The sequence below is a fragment of the Erythranthe guttata genome, chromosome 11 (assembly GCF_056151865.1).
Source record: "Erythranthe guttata isolate IM_541 chromosome 11, IM_541, whole genome shotgun sequence".
NCBI classification, from domain to species: Eukaryota; Viridiplantae; Streptophyta; class Magnoliopsida; order Lamiales; family Phrymaceae; genus Erythranthe; species Erythranthe guttata.
In genome coordinates this window covers 19,399,104-19,410,210 of record NC_142543.1, presented here as the reverse complement: position 1 = coordinate 19,410,210, position 11,107 = coordinate 19,399,104, and positions in this window count along the sequence as shown.

The window sequence follows — 11,107 nt, the reverse complement described above, 5'->3', positions numbered from 1 at the left end:
ACCGATTCAACCGGGGTCCAACCGGATTTCTTACTTTTTTATATATATATATATATATATATATATATATATAATTATATATTAATTTCATACCTCAAAAATAATATATTTTATATTTTTATATTTGCTTCCCACTTTCATCATTTATTATCCAACTCACTCCACTTGTTTTACAAAAATATAATTTAAAATTATTAATTTTCTCCTCTTCTCACTCCTCTCTCTCTCCTCTCCTCTCCCCCCTCTTTCACTCCCCTTTCTTCTTCCTCCCGTCTTCAGAGGCCCATCCCCTTCTTTCTTTTATTCTCTTTTATCTATGTTTATTTTTAATTATCTCCATTTCCACCCAGACTTATACTCTATTTTCTCAACTTATTTTTTCATTTTTTTCTTCATTTTCACTTTCACCTTCTTCGTTTTCTTTTCTTCGGTGAAAATCTATGGCTGCCAGCAATTGGATTTGGTCACTACTACTCAGATCCGTCTATATCCGTTCACCAACAACCTTTTTCGACAAGATTATGTCACTCACGACCACCATTGACATAGATCCGGCCATGAATTTTTTTTTAGCTAAAAACCGGTTTTGGGACTGGGTTCCGGGTTAACCGGTTCTTACCCGTCAAACCGGGGTTTTGGCATTTGACCCGGGTTTTTGGGCTTTTTGGTTTTTCACATCTAACCGGACCGAACATGGCTGCGATTCGCGGTTGAACCGGTCCAACCGGCCGATCCGGTCCGGTTATCAAAACATTGTTTTTTTTAATTTCCAGTCGACCTAGCTCCCAAGAGAAGTCTCATCCTCTCCTCGATGCTTGGCGAATGGATCATGGAGAGTCACTGCATACAAGGTCTCACGTTGAACGAACAAGGGTAGTATTGGGTTTTCATCCTTTTCCCCAATATGTTTTACAAATGGTAAAAATAAAGTTTTCATCATCTAAGTTTGCAGTTTGCACCGATATCACATCTGGTCCTCCATGTTCGCAAAAAAAAAAGAAGAAAAAGAAAAAACACACGCGCACACACATTTGATCTCTCTTTTTCATAAAAAAAACATTTTCGCCAATTTTTCGTTAATACTAACAGAATCAAGCATGTGGACATCAGTACCTAATTGACTAACGATAAATGAACAGAAATGACTAAAAATGTTAAATTACTGAAACATAAGGGGACCAAATGTATTCTCCATAAACATGGGGAATCAAATGTGAAATCGGTGCAAACTTGAGGGACGGAAACTGTAATTTATCCATTTACAAATTAAACCATTCTTAATGTATGCATTAATTTTTGGTATATTTTAGTTCAAATAAAGAGCATTGCACTATTCTGAGAAAGTAGGGTTCACTGCTTCACATGTGGTCATCATAATTACACAATTATGCCCCTAGCAAACTTTTTTGGCCCAAATTGGACATGCCCAAACAACTTCTAATAAATTATTAAAAAATAAATAAACCGTGCTTCTTAAAATGTTGCACCTCTGATTGCATAAATACTTTCCAATGACATTTGATTAAAATAATTCAATCAAAACCTAATATATATATATTTTAGTAATCCACGCCAAAAGAAATAACAATAATATAACAATTTATACATACTCCATTATGTGGAATAATCGGCTTCCTAATGATTAGCAGCATACTTGTTGATTATGTCTAATATTATTCCTCCAAATTAAATTATAAACTAATTAAATTTATATTCATTGATTAAAATCTCATGGTTTAATTAATTAATTAACAGGGTACGTACCAATAACTATTACTACACAGAGCTAATTATTAATTTGTCCTAAAAAAAATAAAAATTTCTGACATAATACTCATTATACATGCAACTTGTCGACATGTCGGCGAGGAACAAGAGAATAAATATGAAAATTAAATTAAATTAAATAAAAAAAAAAAATAAAAAAAAAAAGAAAAATAGCAGTAAAGTTGGAACCATGTTTTATTGTTTGTCTGATTTATTTTGGGATCAAAGTCTTGTGAAGTAGCCAAATATTGACCTAGCTAGATTTACATGCATGGAAAATCTTGTGTTTTATTTGTGGGCTATATCTATCTATCTATCTATCTCTATATTTGCTGACAGGCCAACTGTGTGTGTGTTTGTGTGTGTTTAATTTTATTCAATAATACAAAGTAAATAGTGAAATGCAATTGAGATATATATAGACTTCAGTTGTACAGTTGAATTGAATTATGAATACCTGACAAATTAAGATCGACTTACAGAGGAATATATTGCATATATATGTCCATTCAAAATGCACACACTCACACACATTATTTTTTCACGTATGGGAGACTTTTGTCCCCCATATGTTTTTTTTTCCCTCTATTTTCATTATTTATTTTAATTCACTCAATTCAGATATGGAATATAATCAAGAAGCTGATTTTTATGGATATATTCATATATATATATTATATATGGTGTCGAATGTTAGGCATAAGGAAGTATATATATATTTACCATTCATATACGTACACACAAATCCATATTGGTATGTGCAGATCAACGGTAAAAATCCATCTGATGTAGCAAGTTCTGTTGGGAAAATTGGTTAAAAAATTGAGTCATGAACAATTTTTATCAATATTAGTGTACGGTCTAATACATAAATGAATTTTGGATTAGAACCAATTTTGTGGTGAATGAAAAATTACTAGTCCAAAAAAAATATAAGGAAAGTGGGATTTTAAGTTATCCCACATTGGAAAAGTAGAGAAGTACTGAGCTGTATTTATATCAAAATATGGGGACAAAGGGTCACGCCCTTTGGGCATTCAACTTTGTTTGGGAGAAAGGCCTATATGTTATATGTTTCAAATCGTGCCCACACACGCGCGCGCGCGCCGCCGCCGACCGACCGGCTCGGCTCGGCTCGGCTCGTTCGTATGGATGTCTGGATCGGATTTGGATTTGGGCTCGGGCCCAAATCACTACATTAATTTTTTGGGCCAAAAACATTAGGTCATGGGCTTTAACCCATTCAGTCGAAGCCCATCTCGATTGATCTGACTGGTCTGAATTGGTGCGGCCGAACCAATGCAAACCATTCAGGCTCAACCCGAAATGGTGCAACTATTACTCCCAATTGGCTCCATTCGAAATGGTGCAACCATTCAAACAAAAAGTACCTTTTTGCCCCAAAGGACACTACTTTTCAAACCTTATAAATAGACCCTAACATTCCCAGAATTCCTCACTTCAATCCAAATAAAAGCCTACTGCATATTCAGCCTTCCCTTTACAGATTCTCTCGAAAAGTTCTACACAAAGTACAGTTCGTTGTACTTGGGATTTGGAGTGCTCCTATTCCAAGTTTTGCCGTTGTATCTTGGGAGACAATTTCCATTTAATCCGTTAGCACCGTTGCGGGGAAATTTCGTCTTAAGGACAGAGACAACTCGCCTCGGCAAAATTTCCGTTCATAGCAGGTTGACAACAATCTTAAGACGAAATCTTACTTTCAATCTGCAAAATGGCCGAAGGAGACGACAACAACAACAACAACACCCCGGAAAACCAACATGTTGATCCACCAAACCAAGGAGTGCAGCCGCCAAATGTTCCTGTTCCTTTCCCAAACGGTGCTGTTCCACCTGCGTTTCGTCCCGCCCCATACCCTCCTGTCGTCGCTCATGGTGAAAAACCGGAGAAGTTTAAAGGTATTGATTTCAAACGTTGGCAACAGAAATTGCTCTTTTACCTCACCACTATCAACTTGGCTGTTTTCGTTACGGAAACACCTCCCGCTGTGCCTGATGCCAACGCTACCTTGGAAACGAGAGTTGCGTGGGATGCTTGGTTTCATTCCGACTTCTTGTGTCGGAATCACATCTTGAATGCTCTAGATGATTCACTATACAATGTGTATAGTGCGATCAAAACCGCTAAGGAACTGTGGGAGTCCTTAGAAAAGAAGTACAAAACAGAAGATGCCGGGTTGAAGAAATTCATCGTCGGGAAGTTCTTGGATTTCAAAATGGTGGACAGCAAGACTCTTATGAGCCAAGTCCAAGAGTTGCAACTCATCATGCATGATATTCATGCCGAAGGAATGAGACTAAGTGAATCCTTTCAAGTCGCTGCAATGATCGAAAAGCTACCACCGCTTTGGAAGGATTTCAAGAATTATCTCAAGCACAAACGCAAGGAAATGGGGCTTGAAGATCTTATCGTGAGGCTAAGGATTGAAGAAGACAATCGAAAGACCGAGTCCAAAACCGGCAAGCAGCAAATGGAGGCTAAAGCACACCTTATGGAACCTAACGTGCAAGTTAGCAAGAAAAGAAAGGCTCAAGGAAATGCTAGTGGCGGTGGAAATGGAAGCAACAACGGCAAAGGAAAATGGAAGCCAAAGAAATTCAAGTTCAATGGAACGTGTCACAATTGCGGCAAGCCAAATCACATGGCAAAGGATTGTCGTCAACCCAAAAGGCAAGCTAACATGGTCGAAGACAAAAGTGTTCCTATCGACATGTCCGACCTCAACTTATGTGCCGTAGTCTTTGAAGCTAACTTGGTGGACAATCCCAAGGAATGGTGGCTCGATACGGGCGCAACTCGCCACATATGCTCCAACAAGGAGTCGTTCTCCTCCTACACTCCAATCAATGGTCAAAAGGTGTTCATGGGAAACTCTGCCACCTCGGATGTTGTAGGCATAGGAAAGGTTATTTTGAAGCTCACCTCCGGGAAGGAGCTCACTTTGGTTAATGTAATGCACGTTCCGGATATCCGTAAAAATTTAATTTCCGGAACATTGCTCACTAAAGCTGGTTTTAAGTTAGTTCTTGAGGCTGAGAAATTAATTCTCACCAAGAATGGTTGTTTTATAGGGAAAGGCTATGTTGATAACGGCCTTGTTAAGATGAATGTAATGACGCTTGTTCACAAGCTTGATGATAATAAAATTACTACTTCTATGTACTTGATAGAGTGTTCTAAATTATGGCATGTTAGACTAGGACATGTGAATTTTAAAACACTCAAAAAGTTAGTAGACTTAGAACTACTACCTCATCTTAAATTCGATTATCAAAAAGGAAAATGTGAAACTTGTGTAGAAGCAAAAATGACTAAATCGTCATTTAATTCTGTTGAAAGAACAACGGAACCTCTAGATTTAATTCACAGTGATATTTGTGATTTAAAATTTGTGCAAACTAGAGGAGGAAAGAAATACTTTATTACGTTTATTGACGATTGCACTAAATATTGTTATGTGTTTTTGCTAAGAAGCAAAGACGAGGCCTTGGAAGCTTTTAAAAGCTATAAAGTTGAAGTGGAAAATCAACTCGGAAGGAAAATCAAAATGATTCGTAGTGATAGAGGTGGAGAATATGGTGCTCCATTTGATGAATTTTGCTCTCAAACCGGCATTATTCATCAAACTACGGCACCTTACTCTCCCCAATCAAATGGTGTTGCTGAACGCAAAAATCGGACTCTTAAAGAAATGATGAATGCAATGTTGATAAATTCGGGTTCACCTCAGAATTTGTGGGGGGAAGCACTCCTCTCGGCAAATCATATTCTTAATAAGATTCCGCACCGAGAAAAGAAAGAAACCCCTTATGAATTATGGAAAGGTCACAAGCCGTCCTATAAATATTTAAAAGTGTGGGGGTGTTTGGTTAAGGTACAAGTACCCAAACCAAAACAAATAAAAATTGGGCCTAAAACTGTTGATTGTATCTTTATTGGCTACGCAAACAACAGTAGTGCATATCGATGTTTAATACACAAGTCTAATGTTCTTGATATGAATGAAGGCACTATCATTGAATCAAGAAATGTTGAATTTTTTGAGGATAGATTTCCCTATAAAGAAAAATCAGCAACGGGGTCTCACAAAAGAACATATGAAACTGCTAATGATGGGTTTCAAAGTGATGAAGAACCTAGACGAAGTACTAGGGCAAAAATTGCTAAGTCCTTTGGACCGGAATTCCTAACATATACTTTGGAAAATGATCCAAGGACCATAAAAGAGGCCTTATCCACTCCCGAAGCGCCGCTTTGGAAAGAAGCAATCAATAGTGAAATTGATTCGATTATGCAAAATCATACGTGGGTATTGGTTGATTTACCCCCGGGAAATAAACCGTTGGGATGCAAATGGATTCTCAAAAGAAAGTATAAAGCCGATGGCTCGATTGATAAATACAAGGCAAGGTTAGTAGTCAAAGGATTTAGACAAAAGGAAGGTCTAGATTTCTTTGATACCTATTCGCCCGTAACGAGAATCACATCAATTAGAGTACTTCTAGCAATTGCTGCTTTGCACAATCTAGAAGTTCACCAAATGGACGTAAAGACAGCATTTTTAAATGGTGAATTAGAAGAAGAAATATACATGGAACAACCCGAAGGGTTTGTTGCTCATGGACAAGAGTCCAAAGTATGTAAACTTGTGAAGTCACTTTATGGACTAAAACAAGCTCCCAAGCAATGGCATGAAAAATTTGATAGAACAATACTATCAAATGGGTTTAAAATAAACGAGTGTGATAAATGTGTATACATTAAAAACACACCAAATGAATTTGTGATTATATGTCTCTACGTGGATGACATGTTAATTATGGGTAGTAATCACGAGATAATCGTGAAAACTAAGAAAATGTTATCAACACATTTTGACATGAAAGATATGGGTCTAGCCGATGTAATTTTGGGAGTAAAAATCATCAAAAATGACAATGGACTGGTTCTTACTCAATCGCATTATATTGAGAAAGTACTACAAAAATTTAAAATGTTTGATAGTCCACCTGCTACGACCCCAATCGATTTGAAAATTCACTTAGCCAAAAATCGTGGAGAACCAGTGGATCAATTGAAATATTCTCAAATCATAGGCAGTCTAATGTACGTCATGAACTGCACTCGTCCGGATATTGCTCATTCGGTTAGTAAATTAAGTAGATTTACAAGCAATCCCGGAAATGACCATTGGAATGCACTAACTAGAGTACTTAGATATTTAAAACACACTCTAGAATTTGGTTTGCATTTTACAAGATATCCATCTGTACTAGAAGGATACAGTGATGCGAATTGGATATCCGATACCAAAGATTCTAAATCCACAAGTGGATATGTTTTCACTATAGGTGGAGCTGCTGTGTCATGGAAATCTACAAAGCAAACATGTATAGCTCGATCCACAATGGAATCGGAGTTCATAGCTTTAGATAAAACTGGAGAAGAAGCGGAATGGCTTCGTAATTTCCTAGAAGATATTCCGTGTTGGAATAAACCAGTGCCGGCAATACTGATTCATTGCGATAGTCAATCAGCAATTGGAAGGGCACAAAGCAGCATGTATAATGGTAAGTCTAGACACATTCGTCGCCGACATAATACCATAAGGCAATTGATCTCAAATGGAATAATTTCTATAGACTATGTAAAGTCTAAAGACAACTTAGCGGATCCGTTGACTAAAGGTTTACCAAGAGATCAACTACAATGCCTATCTAGGGGAATGGGATTAAAACCCATAAATTAAGAACAATCTTGGTGGTAACCCAACCATGCTGACTGGAGATCCCAAGAACTGGTTCAAAAGGGACAACTAAGCTAAGAAAGTTCAGTTGAGCACTAAGGAACTCATTCCTAACTCATTCCCGCGAAAGATAATAGTGCTACCTGCAGAAAGGGTAAAGGATAAGCTAACGCTTTTAATGATTCCAAAACCTTATAACAAAAGGTGAGGTATTGGCAGGATACCTTTAATAGGAGATCACCTATGTAAGTGTATGAAGTGAGGGCCGCTTCAAAACTTGACAAACACTTATGAATCCAAGATGTCTGTCCATGGCCAAAACGGACACAATCATGAGAACTAAGGAAATGTGAGAATAGTATTGTGTGGGTTGCATTGTCTTGGTTTACACGAACGACTGACAGTTCAAGACATCGCGTTCACTACTCAGCCTAGTAAATCCGATGTAACTCCACTACGGAAGGTTCAAAGCTATATGCTACCTATCCCGATGCAATACTATTCGTGGGAACTCTAGAGAGAATCGACGCCCTCGTTTTCATTCATGTGGGGGATTGTTGGGAAAATTGGTTAAAAAATTGAGTCATGAACAATTTTTATCAATATTAGTGTACGGTCTAATACATAAATGAATTTTGGATTAGAACCAATTTTGTGGTGAATGAAAAATTACTAGTCCAAAAAAAATATAAGGAAAGTGGGATTTTAAGTTATCCCACATTGGAAAAGTAGAGAAGTACTGAGCTGTATTTATATCAAAATATGGGGACAAAGGGTCACGCCCTTTGGGCATTCAACTTTGTTTGGGAGAAAGGCCTATATGTTATATGTTTCAAATCGTGCCCACACACGCGCGCGCGCGCCGCCGCCGCCGTCCGACCGACCGGCCGGCTCGGCTCGCTCGTACGTACGTACGTACGTATGGATGTATGGATCGGATTTGGATTTGGATTTGGGCTCGGGCCCAAATCACTACATTAATTTTTTGGGCCAAAAACATTAGGTCATGGGCTTTAACCCATTCAGTCGAAGCCCATCTCGATTGATCTGACTGGTCTGAATTGGTGCGGCCGAACCAATGCAAACCATTCAGGCTCAACCCGAAATGGTGCAACTATTACTCCCAATTGGCTCCATTCGAAATGGTGCAACCATTCAAACAAAAAGTACCTTTTTGCCCCAAAGGACACTACTTTTCAAACCTTATAAATAGACCCTAACATTCCCAGAATTCCTCACTTCAATCCAAATAAAAGCCTACTGCATATTCAGCCTTCCCTTTACAGATTCTCTCGAAAAGTTCTACACAAAGTACAGTTCGTTGTACTTGGGATTTGGAGTGCTCCTATTCCAAGTTTTGCCGTTGTATCTTGGGAGACAATTTCCATTTAATCCGTTAGCACCGTTGCGGGGAAATTTCGTCTTAAGGACAGAGACAACTCGCCTCGGCAAAATTTCCGTTCATAGCAGGTTGACAACAATCTTAAGACGAAATCTTACTTTCAATCTGCAAAATGGCCGAAGGAGACGACAACAACAACAACAACACCCCGGAAAACCAACATGTTGATCCACCAAACCAAGGAGTGCAGCCGCCAAATGTTCCTGTTCCTTTCCCAAACGGTGCTGTTCCACCTGCGTTTCGTCCCGCCCCATACCCTCCTGTCGTCGCTCATGGTGAAAAACCGGAGAAGTTTAAAGGTATTGATTTCAAACGTTGGCAACAGAAATTGCTCTTTTACCTCACCACTATCAACTTGGCTGTTTTCGTTACGGAAACACCTCCCGCTGTGCCTGATGCCAACGCTACCTTGGAAACGAGAGTTGCGTGGGATGCTTGGTTTCATTCCGACTTCTTGTGTCGGAATCACATCTTGAATGCTCTAGATGATTCACTATACAATGTGTATAGTGCGATCAAAACCGCTAAGGAACTGTGGGAGTCCTTAGAAAAGAAGTACAAAACAGAAGATGCCGGGTTGAAGAAATTCATCGTCGGGAAGTTCTTGGATTTCAAAATGGTGGACAGCAAGACTCTTATGAGCCAAGTCCAAGAGTTGCAACTCATCATGCATGATATTCATGCCGAAGGAATGAGACTAAGTGAATCCTTTCAAGTCGCTGCAATGATCGAAAAGCTACCACCGCTTTGGAAGGATTTCAAGAATTATCTCAAGCACAAACGCAAGGAAATGGGGCTTGAAGATCTTATCGTGAGGCTAAGGATTGAAGAAGACAATCGAAAGACCGAGTCCAAAACCGGCAAGCAGCAAATGGAGGCTAAAGCACACCTTATGGAACCTAACGTGCAAGTTAGCAAGAAAAGAAAGGCTCAAGGAAATGCTAGTGGCGGTGGAAATGGAAGCAACAACGGCAAAGGAAAATGGAAGCCAAAGAAATTCAAGTTCAATGGAACGTGTCACAATTGCGGCAAGCCAAATCACATGGCAAAGGATTGTCGTCAACCCAAAAGGCAAGCTAACATGGTCGAAGACAAAAGTGTTCCTATCGACATGTCCGACCTCAACTTATGTGCCGTAGTCTTTGAAGCTAACTTGGTGGACAATCCCAAGGAATGGTGGCTCGATACGGGCGCAACTCGCCACATATGCTCCAACAAGGAGTCGTTCTCCTCCTACACTCCAATCAATGGTCAAAAGGTGTTCATGGGAAACTCTGCCACCTCGGATGTTGTAGGCATAGGAAAGGTTATTTTGAAGCTCACCTCCGGGAAGGAGCTCACTTTGGTTAATGTAATGCACGTTCCGGATATCCGTAAAAATTTAATTTCCGGAACATTGCTCACTAAAGCTGGTTTTAAGTTAGTTCTTGAGGCTGAGAAATTAATTCTCACCAAGAATGGTTGTTTTATAGGGAAAGGCTATGTTGATAACGGCCTTGTTAAGATGAATGTAATGACGCTTGTTCACAAGCTTGATGATAATAAAATTACTACTTCTATGTACTTGATAGAGTGTTCTAAATTATGGCATGTTAGACTAGGACATGTGAATTTTAAAACACTCAAAAAGTTAGTAGACTTAGAACTACTACCTCATCTTAAATTCGATTATCAAAAAGGAAAATGTGAAACTTGTGTAGAAGCAAAAATGACTAAATCGTCATTTAATTCTGTTGAAAGAACAACGGAACCTCTAGATTTAATTCACAGTGATATTTGTGATTTAAAATTTGTGCAAACTAGAGGAGGAAAGAAATACTTTATTACGTTTATTGACGATTGCACTAAATATTGTTATGTGTTTTTGCTAAGAAGCAAAGACGAGGCCTTGGAAGCTTTTAAAAGCTATAAAGTTGAAGTGGAAAATCAACTCGGAAGGAAAATCAAAATGATTCGTAGTGATAGAGGTGGAGAATATGGTGCTCCATTTGATGAATTTTGCTCTCAAACCGGCATTATTCATCAAACTACGGCACCTTACTCTCCCCAATCAAATGGTGTTGCTGAACGCAAAAATCGGACTCTTAAAGAAATGATGAATGCAATGTTGATAAATTCGGGTTCACCTCAGAATTTGTGGGGGGAAGCACTCCTCTCGGCAAATCATA